Source organism: Pongo abelii, chromosome 16, assembly GCF_028885655.2.
Source record: "Pongo abelii isolate AG06213 chromosome 16, NHGRI_mPonAbe1-v2.0_pri, whole genome shotgun sequence".
Classification (NCBI taxonomy): Eukaryota; Metazoa; Chordata; class Mammalia; order Primates; family Hominidae; genus Pongo; species Pongo abelii.
In genome coordinates this window covers 60,454,697-60,469,715 of record NC_072001.2, presented here as the reverse complement: position 1 = coordinate 60,469,715, position 15,019 = coordinate 60,454,697, and the positions used below count along the sequence as shown (strand labels likewise).

At 50.2% G+C, this 15,019-nt stretch overlaps 1 protein-coding gene across 8 annotated transcripts in view; it reads right to left on the bottom strand.

Annotated features, from left to right (window-relative positions):
- Nucleotides 1-15,019, bottom strand: part of CGNL1 (cingulin like 1) — a 179,641-nt gene that overhangs the window by 126,281 nt on the left and 38,341 nt on the right. Inside the window, exon 1 of one of the 8 annotated variants that reach the window (XM_054531567.2) lies at nucleotides 2,775-2,891. The exons of 6 other annotated variants lie outside the window; for them this stretch is intronic. The gene's annotated coding sequence lies outside the window, so the exon portion shown is untranslated. Of the gene's footprint in view, nucleotides 1-2,774; nucleotides 2,892-15,019 lie in introns of those variants that run through there. One more of the 8 variants, XM_054531565.2, reaches the window with a different exon arrangement.

Below are 15,019 nucleotides of genomic sequence, written 5' to 3'. Positions count from 1 at the left end.
CGAGAAGTCACCAGTAAGATTCGAGGTGTTATTTAAAGCCGAGGACTGGAGGAGCTCAGCTAGGAAGTCACATAGATGGAGAAGCGAGGATGGAGCTCCAGCGCCGAGCTGCGGTGGCTCTGCGGCCCCGCAGCAAGGGCATCGCCCGGCAGCACATGAGAGATGCAGAATCGTGGACTCCACCCCAGATCCATGAAATCATCACCTGCCTTTCCCACATTCAGAATGAGGATCTATGCTCTAGTACGCCAACACTAAGAAGACGGGGAAAAGAGGAGAAGCAGACACAGACAACTGAGAAGGAGCGACCAGGGGGATGGGAGGAAATCTGGAGAGCCTGGCATCCCAGAAGCCCAGAGAAGCTGGGGATGCAAGAAGGAAGGAGGGGTCAGGTAAGCCAAAGGCTACCATTAAGCAGGCAAACACTGGAGCATCATTGCACAAGGCGGGATGCAGACGGAACATGACCTTAGCAAGAACTTTGATGCCAGAGTGGAAGGCATGGAAGCTCGACCAGAATGGGCTAACAAAAGAATGGAGGAAAAATAACTCTTTCAAGGGATGTTAACCATGCAGAAATTAACATAAAAAAAGGCTGTCTCAGAAAACAGATGCCCACCCCACACTCTTCCCCTTCAGCCCAGTATGAAATCTGCTACATGTATTTCCTCTCTCCAGGGATGTGTTTACAGCCATGGGGGTTGGGGGTACAAATAAAAAGATATAACCTGGTATTTATGCTCAAATATTTCTGAGCAGTACCATTACCTAATTTTATGGACTATTACTTTTTTCCTTCCTCTGGCTGTTGCCTGTTGTCTGAGTTGCAGCTGAGCCCCTAAGGGTGTGACAAGATCAGCTGAAGAGGTATGGTCTGTGTTTAACAAAAACCAGTTGCAGAAGCATATGGAAATACCTCCTTATCCTGGGAATGCCGACAAAAAACATTGATAAGAGAATCCAAACCAGATTTTAAAAAAGTCACTTCTCTTCCCTCTCCTCTACAGAACCCCTATAGCCATTCATGCCTACCTTCTACCCCCAAACTACTCCAGGTGGAGGAGAACTTACATAGAATCACACTCTCAAGGCAAAAAGGCTTTTGGGGACCATCTAGCACACCCCTGCCTTCCCTTAGATGAGTCACTTTCAAACTTCCTAGTTCCAAATTTTCAGGCCCAAACCTCTGCTCTGGGATCTATTTCCATGTCCATCACCAGTAATGCAACAATAGCAATTCCAGTTTATTTTCTTCCACCTAAAGCCAATACTGACACGAGGTGCCTCACCTTCGCCTTACTATCTCACAACATGCAACCTGGGAGCGATTTTTAGTTTGCAATAATAATAATAATGTAATTAACTCTTAAACACTCTTACTATGTACCAAGTACTCGTCTAAGTACTTTTACATTAAACATTAACCTACTCTGAACTATGCTGTCCAAAACCATCCTCCAGACATTAACCCAGTGTTGAACATTAACACATGCACTTCCATTTGGGTGATTAACTGATGACCACAGAGCAAACTGCAAAAAGAGAATAGTATTTAAATGTCTTCGTTTTCTCCTAGGAGCTTAGTTTATGAAGGTTCTTGTATTAAAAACCAACACACAATTTATTTTCCTGGGTAGATCTCTCCCATGGGAGTCTTGAGTCACACCATTAGAAATCATGGGGTGAAGCCCTGGACAAATTTACCCTGTTCTCTGACTTCCTGAGGGTGGCAGGAAGCAGACATTCCTACCAGAACAGTGCCAGGTTGTGAAATGAAACAGGCAATAAAAGAAAAAAAGAATAACTGCAAGGAAAGGAGAAAAAAACTGAAGAGGAAAAAGGAAGAAACATAAAAGTGAGACAATGAAAAATTACCCTCTGGCAGGGCTTACGGGTTTTTTGTTTTTGTTTTTGTTTTAATCACCCATCTAAATGATAGGGCCCCACATGGACTTCATTTGGTCACCTAGGCTGGTTACAGCTCCAGTCACTTCTCTGCTTGTAAAATATGAGCAGATATTTGTAGGGAGAAGACATGATGATCAATCTAAAGAAGCCAAGAACACTGAATAACCAAACAGGAGACATTAAAAACTCACAATCAGCATCCCAGAGAAAATCTGCCTCAAGAAAGCCTTTCACTTAGGCCTGGGAACAATCACTCACATCCATATTCATGATCTCAGGCATGACCCTGCTGCTGTCCCTGTCACACAGGAGCACACGATGCCTGACAGTCTACACAGGAGCACACGATGCCTGACAGCTCCACATACTGAAGAGCAGGGACGGGACCCAGATCGGAGGCCACTGATGTCACCATTCTCTACTTCCTTCTCAGGGTGTTTCCTGCTGTAAAAATGGGCTCTCCTGCTCTAAAGCAGGCTCAGAATATTTGGGGAAAGGGGCCATTTTTTCCTTCAGTTAGGTGATTATACTCTTTCCACTGAGAAACATTCTCCCAATCCTAATGCTTGTTTTAGCCAAAAGTGTCTTGTCAGACCCTTAACCTGGAGCTCTTACATCTAAATGCACCACCAAGAACATTACCTGAACGGATCTCCTAAGCCCAGGATCTCCTAAGCCAGGAGGAAAGAGGGGTCCTTTCGGTGTTTAAGGGTAGAAAATGAATTAGGAAATTTGGTTTAAGAGCCTCTCCACAGCACAGGGATGTCTATACTTTTTCTATATATAATGGTGTATTAGTCAGCTTGGGCTGCTATGACAAAATACCACAGACCGAGTGGCTTAAACAAGAGAAATGTATTTCTCACAGTTCTTGAGGTAAGAAGTCCAAGACCAAGGTGCCAGCCAATTCAGTTCCTGATGAGGGCTCTCTTCCTGGCTTGCAGGCAGCTGTCTTCTTGCCATGTTCTCACATGGCCTTTCCTTGGTAAGAGCACACAGATTATCTCTCTCACTCTTCCTCTTCTTATAAAGCCAATAATCTCATTATAAGGGCCCCATCCTCATGACCTAATCTAACCCTAATTACCTCCCAAAGATCCCATCTTCAAATACTGTAACATTGGGAGTTAGGATTTTAACCTCTAATATGAATTTTGTGAGGACACATTCAGCCCATAGCTAATGGATGGGAATAAAAGCAAGGGGATGGGAAAATAGTACAATATCATCATCCAGCAGCATGGAGCCACCAAACATTCAGTAGATAGAAAATGAATTGTTCACAAGCTTTTTCTAACTTAGTTCCCTAATGGCTGAGTCTTTATCTTCCTGCTCATTTATCTCTTTTCAAGAGTCATCAGACTAAAAAAAATCTAACTGCATTAAAAATTATATGAAACAACTTCACGGAAGGGGGTGATAGAAAAACGTGCTGACCTAAATAACTCCAGAAATGAGGGGAATCTGTAAGACCAAAGGCAAAGATACTGTACATAAGTATTTTACTATAGTTGATAAAGTTGTTTCCCATAGAGGAATGCGTTAGCGATTCTGAAACCACTGCATGTGTATACTGGAATTGAATAGTTAAGTAAATAGATGGCAGGTGGTGGGAGTCTGCTTGCTGCTGGAGTGAGAAGTTATAGACATGCAAGGGGAGGAGGTTAGAATGACCCATGTGGTAATTGATGAAAGTGGAGACATCAGTATGAACTCATGTTTCACCTGATATGTAGATGGTTACATACAGGAATATTTATAAACATGTCTATATACACAGGCTAGTGTACACATCTATGTTTTCTTGCTCTTTTGGCTGAGAGCACCTAGAAGCAACAGTACTCCAGTATCAATGAGTACCTAGCACCCAGATCTTGGTCTCTAATACCAACAAGTTCTCCAATAAAAGGAAGCAGCGCTCTTTGAATAAATGGCTTATTCTTCTAAGACTAGGGCAGGAAATATACAAGATGAGCCTGGAGTATTCTATAGTGCCAGAACTTAAACAAGTACTTTAAAAAGGAACTAAAATTACCCACAATGATTAAGGTATATCAAAGGGACACAGGAGCCAACTAAAAGATCTCCCAACGGCCCAAAAAATAGTGTTGGATAACTTAAAGTATAAAATAAATATTCATGAGTCCACATTTATGACTAAATAAATACATAAATGGGGAAGAGCAGACAACTCGCCCATGTAGAATTCCAAATAATTTATTTAGATAACCTGCCCCAGAGGACAGGGAACATAACTCCTCACTTCTTATGTGTGGGCTGTACATAGTGACTTCCTCCCAGAAGTTACAGTATAGAAAGAGAGGGAAAAGAATAACTTCACAGTGGAGAAACATGGCAGACACTAACTGAGCCAGGCACATGCTTTATCAAGATCAATATCAGTAATGATAAGTCATGTTGATATGTCCTTTGATGAGAAGAGCACTTTATCTCTGTGGTCTTCCTCCCAATGCCCCTAATTCCGGTCTAAACATGAGAAAAATATCAGACAAATTCCAATCCTAGCAAATACCCAACCAATACCCTTCAAAACTGTCAAGGTCATCAAAAACAAGGAACATCTCAAAGCATCACAGCCAAGACATGACAACTAAATGTAGTATCCTGGATGGGATCAGGCAACAGAAAAAGGACATTAAATAAAACTAAGAAAATCGGGATAAAGTGTGGACTCTACCTAATAATAACTTATCAAAAATATTTCATTAATTATGGCAAACCAAATGTACGATATTGATAATAGGGGAAATTGGGTGTCGTTTCTGTATGATCTTTGCAATTTCCTTATCAATCTAAAGCTATTCTAAAATTAAAGAGGTTTTTCTTTTAAAGCAATGTCAAGAAAAGAGAGGCATCAGGCAGTGAAACTCACTGATGCAGTCAGTGTGGTCACTCCAGGGCTGCACACCCAACTCCCGACTCACCCTCCACCTCTGGCATGTTGGGCGGCCAGCACAGAGAAACTCACATCATTCAATAGGTCATGGGGCACACATGCTGGTCAGGTCTCAGAACACTGCTCTCAGATTACACCTCTGCCGGGAAGAACAGGGCAAACATCTCCCTGGGCCAGTGAACACAGAGCATCACATCACAGGTACATAAAGAGAAGCCCAGCAAGTCTCCAAGCTCAGGGGACTAGACAAGGTGGGGTATGAATATGAGCGATGTGGTGATAATTTATGAGCTGTGGACAGTTTCCCACAAGCCAAAGAGTAAAACTACAGAACTAAAAAACCGCAAACTGCCATCTTATGGAAGGAAGAAGGAGCAAGCAGAGAGCTGGGCAACTATGGTAGACCAACCTTCCCCAGAAAACATGCTTCTCCAAGACAGACATGATACTTGGATGAAAAACAGAAGAACTGATTTAGTCACAGAGCAGAATGGGAGAAACCGAATAGGAGAGAAAAAAAGAGAAACAGAAAGGGATTGACAGCAAGAAATGACCACCAAAAAATGAGATATGAGACGGAGGCAATTATATGGAACAAGATATTCATTACACTTGTTTAGCCATAGGAAGCCACAGTGGCAGGAAACAGACTGGGGTGTTATTTTGGCTGAAAACCAAGGGTAGCCAAGTTAAAACACTCCTTAATAAGCACCACCTGAGAACCCAGCATCCCTGACCCACAGGCAAGAAGCCTCCTCTCCTCCCCAGCAATGCCTCTTCCCAGCTACTCCTCTCTTGTAAATACTTCCTCCTTAACCCGCCACCTAGTTGTCTCTGATGGTATCCCCAACATCTCAGACAACTTGGACTGCTGCTTCTACTACCAACCCCAAAGGCTCAAGCCACCTCAGCCCCTGTTCATACGCAAAGCCAGTGCTGTCAAAGCTCTGAGCCACTTAGCTGAAGACAGTGTCTACCAACCACTGACAAAGAACCAATCCAGAGACCCACCAAATACCCAGGAAACACCTCCGTAGACTCTATCCCATCACCCCTCCTTCACAGCAGCTGTATCTTCACATTTAGATGATTTTTGTTTTAATTAATATTTGTCTCCATCATCCATCTATAAGATCCATGGGAACAGGGGCTATATTGGCTTTTGCTCACCTTTTCCCCCAGTATATCTGGCATAATGCAATTGCTTATGAATTGAATGAATAAATTAATGAGAGAGACTCCTTTTCCCCAGCAATCTAAAATCCCCAGAAGGGTAGGGGGGAGGGGGGGGGAACACCACTATTTCAATTCTGAGTGATTAATGTAGTGTTTGACCTTGGAGTCAGTTTACCCACAGAAATGGCACTATAGGCTGGGCGCAGTGGCTCATGCCTATAATCGCAGCATTTTAGGAGGCCAAGGCAGGTGGATCACCTGAGGCCAGGAGTACAAGACAAGCCTGGCCAACATGGCAAAACCCCATCTCTGCTAAAAATACAAAAATTAGCTGGGTGTGGTAGCACATGCCTGTAATCCCAGCTACTCGGGAGGCTGAGTCATGAGAATTGCTTGAACCCAGGAGATGGAGGTTGCAGTGAACTGACATCCCACCACTGCACTCCAGCCTGGGTAAGACTCTGTAAGAAAGAAAAGAAAAGAAGAGAAGAGAAAAGAGAGGGAAGGGAGGGGAGGTGAGGGGAGGGAAGGGAAGGGAAGGGAGAAAGGGCAGTATAAACAGTGATTAGGTATTTGGTGCTATTAAACAAACTAGATACGTAATAGTGCAGTAATAAATAATACTGAGCATTCACTGAGCATTTACCAAGTGCTAACTACTATGTTAAACACCTTATATTCACTATTCAGCAACCTTGCCAGGTAAGTATTAATTATCACCATTTTGCAGGTGAAGCAACTGAGGCTTAGTGGTTAAATCACTTGCCCAAGGTCACCCAGATAGAGCAGAACCAGAAGTCACCAAGGCCTGTCTGAGTCCAAAGACCATTCTCTTCATGACTCCGGAGTTCAGCTATACAACAGCTACTATTGTAGCTGAACTCTGGAATAGATGTTGGTTGGGGGCCTGGAACCTAACCACCATTTATGACACTGAATCCTCAGGAAGATGCATCCTAACTCCAAACAATCAACTAACTGCAAAATAAGCTTTTAGAACTCATCTGGTTTGTAGGTTGGGGACCACCTGCAGAGGATTATGAAGAGAAAGGAGGCGGAGGATGTGGTTTCCAGGTAACCAACACTCCAGCATTGACTAAAGCATCTGTGTGTGCACCCCAGCAGTAGAGACAAGTTCCCAGGATACTGTGATACCAAGTGCCTTCTGAGAGCAGGGTGCCAATCTGGAGGCCTTCCTGGAGCAACACAAATTCAAAACAGAAGCAAGATGGCTTCAGGCAGCTGTAGGCCCAGACACCAAGAAGGCTATCTGAACAGCAGGGATAGAGGGGCCATGAGAGGACGCTGGCTTAAGTAGAAGGAAGAGCAGGATGCAAAAGTCTAGCCAGGGATCTTAGAGGAAAATGAGGATGTTCCTGACGACTTTGAAGAGGTGGTGAGCTGGGGTTCCAACAGCACTGGGGACAGAAACATCTTCTGCCTAAACAAGCAGTGAGACTTTGGGCAAGTTACCACCCTGCAACTCTGAACAAAAAATAAAGGAATGGTCGGTTTCCAACCCTACATGTAAAGAGGCTAGAAGTTGTTACACTCATCCTTACAATTAAAAAAAAAAAAAAAAAAAAAAAAAACCACACTGAGCAAATCGAAAAGGGGGTGGCTGCTTCAAGGGGCTACCACAGGGACTAAAAGGGATCAGCAATGTGGAAGTACCTTTTCAACTGTAGTACACTCAAGAACTAGAAGGCCTCAAAACTGTATTTCTGTGGGTTTTTTCACAATCCAACCTCTGATATTTCAGGACTACAGAGACAGCAGTTCAGTCTCAGAGAGGAGGTGCACTCACAACACAGAGGCCCCAGAGCAGGCATCCCACGGCCGGCAAAGGGACACTCAGGGAAGCAGCCGCCATCTCTAATCCCACTGGAGGTTCGCTGGGAAAAAATCAGGAGAAACTAACCTTGTTCCCTTTTCTGGCAGAGCTACTACAGAAGGAGCCCGAAGAACTGTAATCATGCAGCTGGATTTCTGAAAGGCATCATCAACTTTCCCTTGGGGGCTTTGGTTCCACAGACATTTACCAAGAACATGCTCTACGTTGGGCCCGTGCCAGGCACTCAGGGAGACAAGAGTGATGGAGAACATGTGAAAGCAGGAACAACCCTGCCTCCAAATGGGGCTCAGAGATAGCTGGGGAGCTCATTACTGCAAGAGGGTGGGTGGAATCTGGAAGACTTTTAAGGGAAGGAATCTTTTTGCAATTTAGTGGCTTAAAATGATTCAAATAATCAAGGGGCAACAGGGCTGCATTCCTCATTTTAGGGAGACTCTGTCTCCTTGCCTCTTCCTGCTTCTAGAGACCACCTGCATTTCTCAGCTCTTGGTCCCTTCCTCCATCTTCAACGCCAGCAGCGTAGCATCTTCTCTGGCTTTGCTTCCATTGTCACATCTCCTTCTTGGATTCCAACTTTCCTGCCTCCCTCTCTCCCGTATAAGGACTCTTGTGATTATCCTAAATAATCCAGGATTATCTCCCCAGCTCAAGGTCCTTAAATTAAGCATATCCTTTTTGCTGTGCAAGATGGCATAGTCACAGATTCCAGGATTAGGATGTGGGCATCTTTGGAGAGACACTGTTATGGCTATCACGTAGATGGAAGAGTCAGCCTCCAGGAAGGAAAGAAAAAGGACTTAAATGTTCAGACGGAAGCTGAGATGAGATAAGGAGATGTATTTGATTTCAGTTGTCCCAGTTCAAACCTCCCAAGGCTGCTGCCTCCTGCCATGGGTTCCATAAGACACCATTCATCTGCTCCGTGAAATGCCCCAGAAGATTCTTCATTGTGCCTTTACCCAAAACCACACAACCACTAAGTGGTGGAATGGGATTTATGCCCATTCTCTCTCTCCCCCAAAGCCTGTGTCCTTAACCACTAGAACTTCGGAAACATAGACAATGCAATATATCAGAGTTCAGGAGCCAAACAGATCAGCAGGCTGGAATCATGGATCAAGTCTAACAAAAATGAGGTTTAATAAGGAGAATTTGAAGCCCCTAACCCTAACCTCGGCCTAAGAAACCAATCATTTGATTGTAGGGTGGATGAGACGTGAAAGCAAATCTTGGTTTTGGTGGGTTGTTTTTGTTGGTTTATTGTTGTTGTTGTTGTTGTTTTGGTTTTAAAAAAGTGTGAGGAACATAGGTGACAAATTCACTGTGAGATAATTGGCAAACACCACGGTGACCTCCGGAAATGATATATCTAGTTTCAACAGGGCAGGGCAGTTAACCACACTGCAGACTCCCCTTGAGCCCAGAACAACTCCACACAGCTATCTCAGAAGTCTGTCTCTTCACACAAGTACTGTTCCTCACTGCACTCACCCCTATGCTTATCTTTGGTGCAATTATCTTGATTTTCTGTGTATACATAAAGGGACAACTGTTACAGAGTAAATACCAGATGGGATCCTTGACTCTCAGATTTGGAAGAAACCTGCCCTTATTGTGGGGCTGACATTAGATTCCCTTTTCAAATCTGCCTCTGATAAACGGCCAGCCCCGTCTGCCTTCCTCGGAGCCTCTGAGGAACATGCAGGGAGCCCGAAGGATGAAGGGGCCACCAGCCCAGCAGCCCCCTTAGCAAAGGGAACCTGCTGATGCTGCTGTCAGCTCCATGCCCAGCTGATGTAGGCAGCCCCCTCTGCTTGAGGCTGATCAGCAAGAGTCTGGTTTACAAAAAAACAGCAGCCAGATTATATTACATCCAGATCACTTTAGTAAACCTTCTCTTCACATAGTGCCTTCAAGTCACTTGAGGCTTTTTTAAGACTTTTCATTTCTGTTAGAATATTACAATTAACTTCATGAGATCCACAGCCCTGGGTACTACAACACAGCTCATGTGACTGCAAATGGGGCTCTGGAGGCATCTCCTTGAAACAGCCACAGAAAGTTCCCTGTAAAACTGATGCCGACACTGGAGGATGAAAAGGCCAAGCAGCTGCCCTGTGGCAGTCAAGCGAGCCCGATGGTAGAGAACTCCCACAACAATCTACCCAGCAACATTGTTGTCAAAAAGGTCAAAAGGGATCCAAAAAGTGTTTGATCTACTTTTTATCACTGAATAAGGGTATGGGAAGAAATCTAGTTAGCTATGCTTATCTTCTAAATAAAATGTCTGTTGATTAATTTTTTAAAAGAAAAGAGAAAAAAGAGTGGCCAGGAAAGAGTGGTTTCCACACTGAGATGCTGGCCGGGCATGGTGGCTCATGCCTATAATCCCAACACTTTGGGAGGCTGAGGGGGATGGATGGCCTGAGCCCAGAAGTTCCAGACTAGCCTGGGCAACCCCTAGGGACAACCCCTGGGTGAAACCCCATGTTTACAAAAATTAGCCAGGCATGGCGGTGTGCACCTTGTAGTCTCAGCTACTCAGGAAGCTGAGCTGGGAGGATGGCTTGAGCCTAGGAGATTGTGACTGCAGTGAGCCATGATTGACCATGCCACTGCACTCCAGCCTAGGCCACAGAGCAAGACCCTGTCTCAAAAGGAAGGAAGGAGGGAAGGAGGGACAGAGGGAGGGAAGGAGGGAGGGAGGGAGGGAGGAAGAGAGGAAGAGAGAAAGAGAGAAAGAAAGAAAGAAAGAAAGAGGGAAAAGAAGGCCGGGTGTGGTGGCTCACGCCCTAATCCCAGCACTTTGGGAGGCCAAGGTGAGCGGATCACAGGGTCAGGAGTTCAAGACCAGCCTGGCCAACATGGTGAAACCCCATCTCTACTAAAACTACAAAAATTAGTCGGGCATGGTGGCATGCACCTATCATCCCAGCTACTCAGGAGGCTGAGGCAGGAGAAATCCCTTGAACCCAGGAGGCAGAGGTTGCAGTGAGCCGAGATCGCGCCACTGTACTCCAGCCTGGGTGACAGTGAGATTCCGTCTCAAAAAGAAAAAAAAGAAACTGAGATACTAAGAGATGGCACTGGGTACAGAAGGAGGGGAGTAGAGCTGGAAGCATGATCAACTCTCATCACACATGAATACCAGAATGGTTGTCATGTGAAAAGGAGATTAAACTTGGTCTGTGTGGCTCCAAAGGTTAGAAAAACGAATAAAGAGTAGATGTGCCAGGGACACAAACTCCACTTCAATCGAAAGGGGGAAATGAGCTTTCTCACAGAGATGCATCAAGATAAACCAGGCTGTTTCAGGAGACAATGAGTTCCCCATGAGTTGGAGGAAGGCAAACAGGGCCTGGCTATCCATTCACAAGCAGGTTTGAGAAAGGAGTCCCGCATCAGCCAGGTTCCTGGGAAATGTGAGAATTAAAGATGCCATCTCATATTTACTCAGACAACAATCATCCCTTAACAGATACAGAGAACATCAAGATAATCACACCAAAGAGGCCAAAGGAGAGCACAGTGAGGAACAGCATTTAAGAGAAAAGAGGATGCAGAGCGACCAAAGAACAAAGGGTTTTCTCCAGATCTTATCTGAGCATTTTATCCGTACAGAAAAGGTCTTGAGGATAAAAGGCTCCCTGCTGAGTGAATCTGCCTCTGTCTACAGCTAGGATGAGGGTGGTTCGGGCCACCCACTAACATCCACTGCCTGTGAAACTCCAGCCTGGGACAGAAATAAACGAGAATCTCAGGACTGACTTTCAGGCACATCACCAACAACCGTCTGATGCCAATACAAACTCTCCAAACTGTCATCAGCTGGTTGCCCTCTTGGCAAAGGAAGGAAGTCAATCCAAACCTGTCCCAAAAGGAAACCTGGGAATTTCACACAACAGGAGGCTCTGAACGTTAGCGGGGCTTTGAATGATAGATAATTGACAGCAAACACAGAAAATATGAGCGCTGATGGAATTTTCCAAGAAGCATTTGATGCTCTTGTTTAAAATAAGTAACCTTCCAGGATCAGGAAAGGGGTGGAAGACAGCACCAAGGCTCTCAGCGAGGTTTTTTTAAGATATTAAGAAGCTCTATACAGCAGCTGAGCCAAAGGCCAATGGAATTATGCACATCAAAAGAGAATGAAAAAAAAAAACTAGTGAGATCTCGGCCAGGTGCGGTGGCTCATGCTGTAATCCCAGCACTTTGGGAGGCTGAGGTGGGTGGATCACCTGAGGTCAAGAGTTCGAGACCCAGGCTGGAGTGCAGTGGTGTGATCTCGGCTCGCTGCAACCTCCACCTACCAGCCTCCTGCCTTGGCCTCTTAAAGTGCTAAGATTACAGCCTCTGCCCCGCCGCCACCCCGTCTAGGAAGTGAGGAGCATCTCTGCCTGGCCGCCCATCGTCTGGGATGTGAGGAGCCCCTCTGCCCGGCCGCCCTATCTGGGAAGTGAGGAGCGCCTCTGCCCGGCCGCCCATCGTCTGGGATGTGAGGAGCGCCTCTGCCCGGCTGCCACCCCGTCTGGGAGGAAGTGAGGAGCGCCTCTGCCCGGCTGCCCCGTCTGGGAGATGAGGAGCACCTCTGCCCGGCCGCCCCGTCTGGGAGGTGAGGAGCGCCTCTGCCTGGCCGCCACCCCGTCTGGGAGGAAGTGAGGAATGCCTCTGCCCGGTTGCCCCATCTGGGAAGTGAGGAGCGCCTCTGCCTGGCCGCCACCCCGTCTGGGAAGTGAGGAGCACCTCTGCCCGGCTGCCACCCCATATGGGAAGTGAGGAGCGCCTCTGCCCAGCCGCCCCTTCTGGGAGGTGAGGAGCGCCTCTGCCCGGCCGCCCACTCTGGGAAGTGAGGAGTGCCTCTGCCCGGCCGCCCACTCTGGGAGGTGAGGAGCGCCTCTGCCTGGCCGCCACCCCGTCTGGGAGGAAGTGAGGAGCACCTCTGCCCAGCTGCCCCATCTGGGAAGTGAGGAGCGCCTCTGCCCGGCTGCCACCCCCTATGGGAAGTGAGGAGCGCCTCTGCCCGGCCGCCCACTCTGGGAAGTGAGGAGCGCCTCTGCCCGGCCGCCCACTCTGGGAGGTGAGGAGCGCCTCTGCCTGGCCACTCCGTCTGGGAAGGGAGGAGCGCCTCTCCCCGGCCGCCCTGTCTGGGAGGTGAGGAGCGCCTCTGCCCGGCCGCCACCCCGTCTGGGAGGAAGTGAGGAGCGCCTCTGCCCGGCCGCCCCGTCTGGGAAGTGAGGAGCGCCTCTGCCTGGCCGCCACCCCGTCTGGGAGGAAGTGAGGAGCGCCTCTGCCCGGCCGCCACCCCATATGGGAAGTGAGGAGCGCCTCTGCCTGACCACTCCGTCTGGGAGGTGAGGAGCGCCTCTGCCCGGCCGCCCCGTCTGGGAGGTGAGGAGTGCCTCTGCCCGGCCGTCACCCCGTCTGGGAGGTGAGGAGTGCCTCTGCCCGGCCGTCACCCCGTCTGGGAGGAAGTGAGGAGCACCTCTGCCCGGCTGCCCCGTCTGGGAGATGAGGAGCACCTCTGCCCGGCCGCCCCGTCTGGGAGATGAGGACCACCTCTGCCCGGCCGCCCCATCTGGGAGATGAGGAGCACCTCTGCCCGGCCGCCCCGTCTGGGAGGTGAGGAGCGCCTCTGCCCGGCCGCCACCCCATCTGGGAGGAAGTGAGGAGCACCTCTGCCCGGCCGCCCCCTCTGGGAAGTGAGGAGCGCCTCTGTCTGGCCGCCACCCCATCTGGGAGGAAGTGAGGAGCGCCTCTGCCTGGCTGCCCCATCTGGGAAGGGAGGAGCGCCTCTGCCCAGCCGCCACACCGTCTGGGAAGTGAGGAGCGCCTCTGCCTGGCCACCCCGTCTAGGAGGTGAGGAGCGCCTCTGCCCGGCCGCCCAGTCTGGGAAGTGAGGAGCGCCTCTGCCCGGCCGCCCAGTCTGGGAAGTGAGGAGCGCCTCTGCCCGGCCGCCCAGTCTGGGAAGTGAGGAGCGCCTCTGCCCGGCCGCCCAGTCTGGGAAGTGAGGAGCGCCTCTGCCTGGCCGCCACCCCGTCTGGGAGGAAGTGAGGAGCGTCTCTGCCCGGCCGCCCCGTCTGGGAGGTGAGGAGCGCCTCTGCCCGGCTGCCACCCGGTCTGGGAGGAAGTGAGGAGCGCCTCTGCCCGGCCGCCCCGTCTGGGAAGTGAGGAGCGCCTCTGCCCGGGCGGCCCCGTCTGGGAAGCGAGGAGCGCCTCTGCCCGGGCGGCCCTGTCTGGGAAGCGAGGAGCGCCTCTGCCCGGCCGCCCCGTCTGGGAGGTGAGGCGCGCCTCTGCCCGGGCGGCCCCGTCGGGGAAGTGAGGAGCGCCTCTGCCCGGCCGCCCCCTCTGGGAAGTGAGGAGCGCCTCTGCTCGGCCGCCCCGTCTGGGAGGTGAGGAGCGCCTCTGCCCGGCCGCCCCGTCTGGGAGGTGAGGAGCGCCTCTGCCCGGCTGCCACCCGGTCTGGGAGGAAGTGAGGAGCGCCTCTGCCCGGCCGCCCCGTCTGGGAAGTGAGGAGCGCCTCTGCCCGGGCGGCCCCGTCTGGGAAGCGAGGAGCGCCTCTGCCCGGGCGGCCCTGTCTGGGAAGCGAGGAGCGCCTCTGCCCGGCCGCCCCGTCTGGGAGGTGAGGCGCGCCTCTGCCCGGGCGGCCCCGTCGGGGAAGTGAGGAGCGCCTCTGCCCGGCCGCCCAGTCTGGGAAGTGAGGAGCGCCTCTGCCTGGCCGCCCCCTCTGGGAAGTGAGGAGCGCCTCTGCCCGGCCGCCCCCTCTGGGAAGTGAGGAGCGCCTCTGCTCGGCCGCCCCGTCTGGGAGGTGAGGAGCGCCTCTGCCCGGCCGCCCCGTCTGGGAGGTGAGGAGCGCCTCTGCCCGGCTGCCACCCGGTCTGGGAGGAAGTGAGGAGCGCCTCTGCCCGGCCGCCCCGTCTGGGAAGTGAGGAGCGCCTCTGCCCGGGCAGCCCCGTCTGGGAAGCGAGGAGCGCCTCTGCCCGGGCGGCCCTGTCTGGGAAGCGAGGAGCGCCTCTGCCCGGCCGCCCCGTCTGGGAGGTGAGGCGCGCCTCTGCCCGGGCGGCCCCGTCGGGGAAGTGAGGAGCGCCTCTGCCCGGCCGCCCAGTCTGGGAAGTGAGGAGCGCCTCTGCCTGGCCGCCACCCCGTCTGGGAGGAAGTGAGGAGCG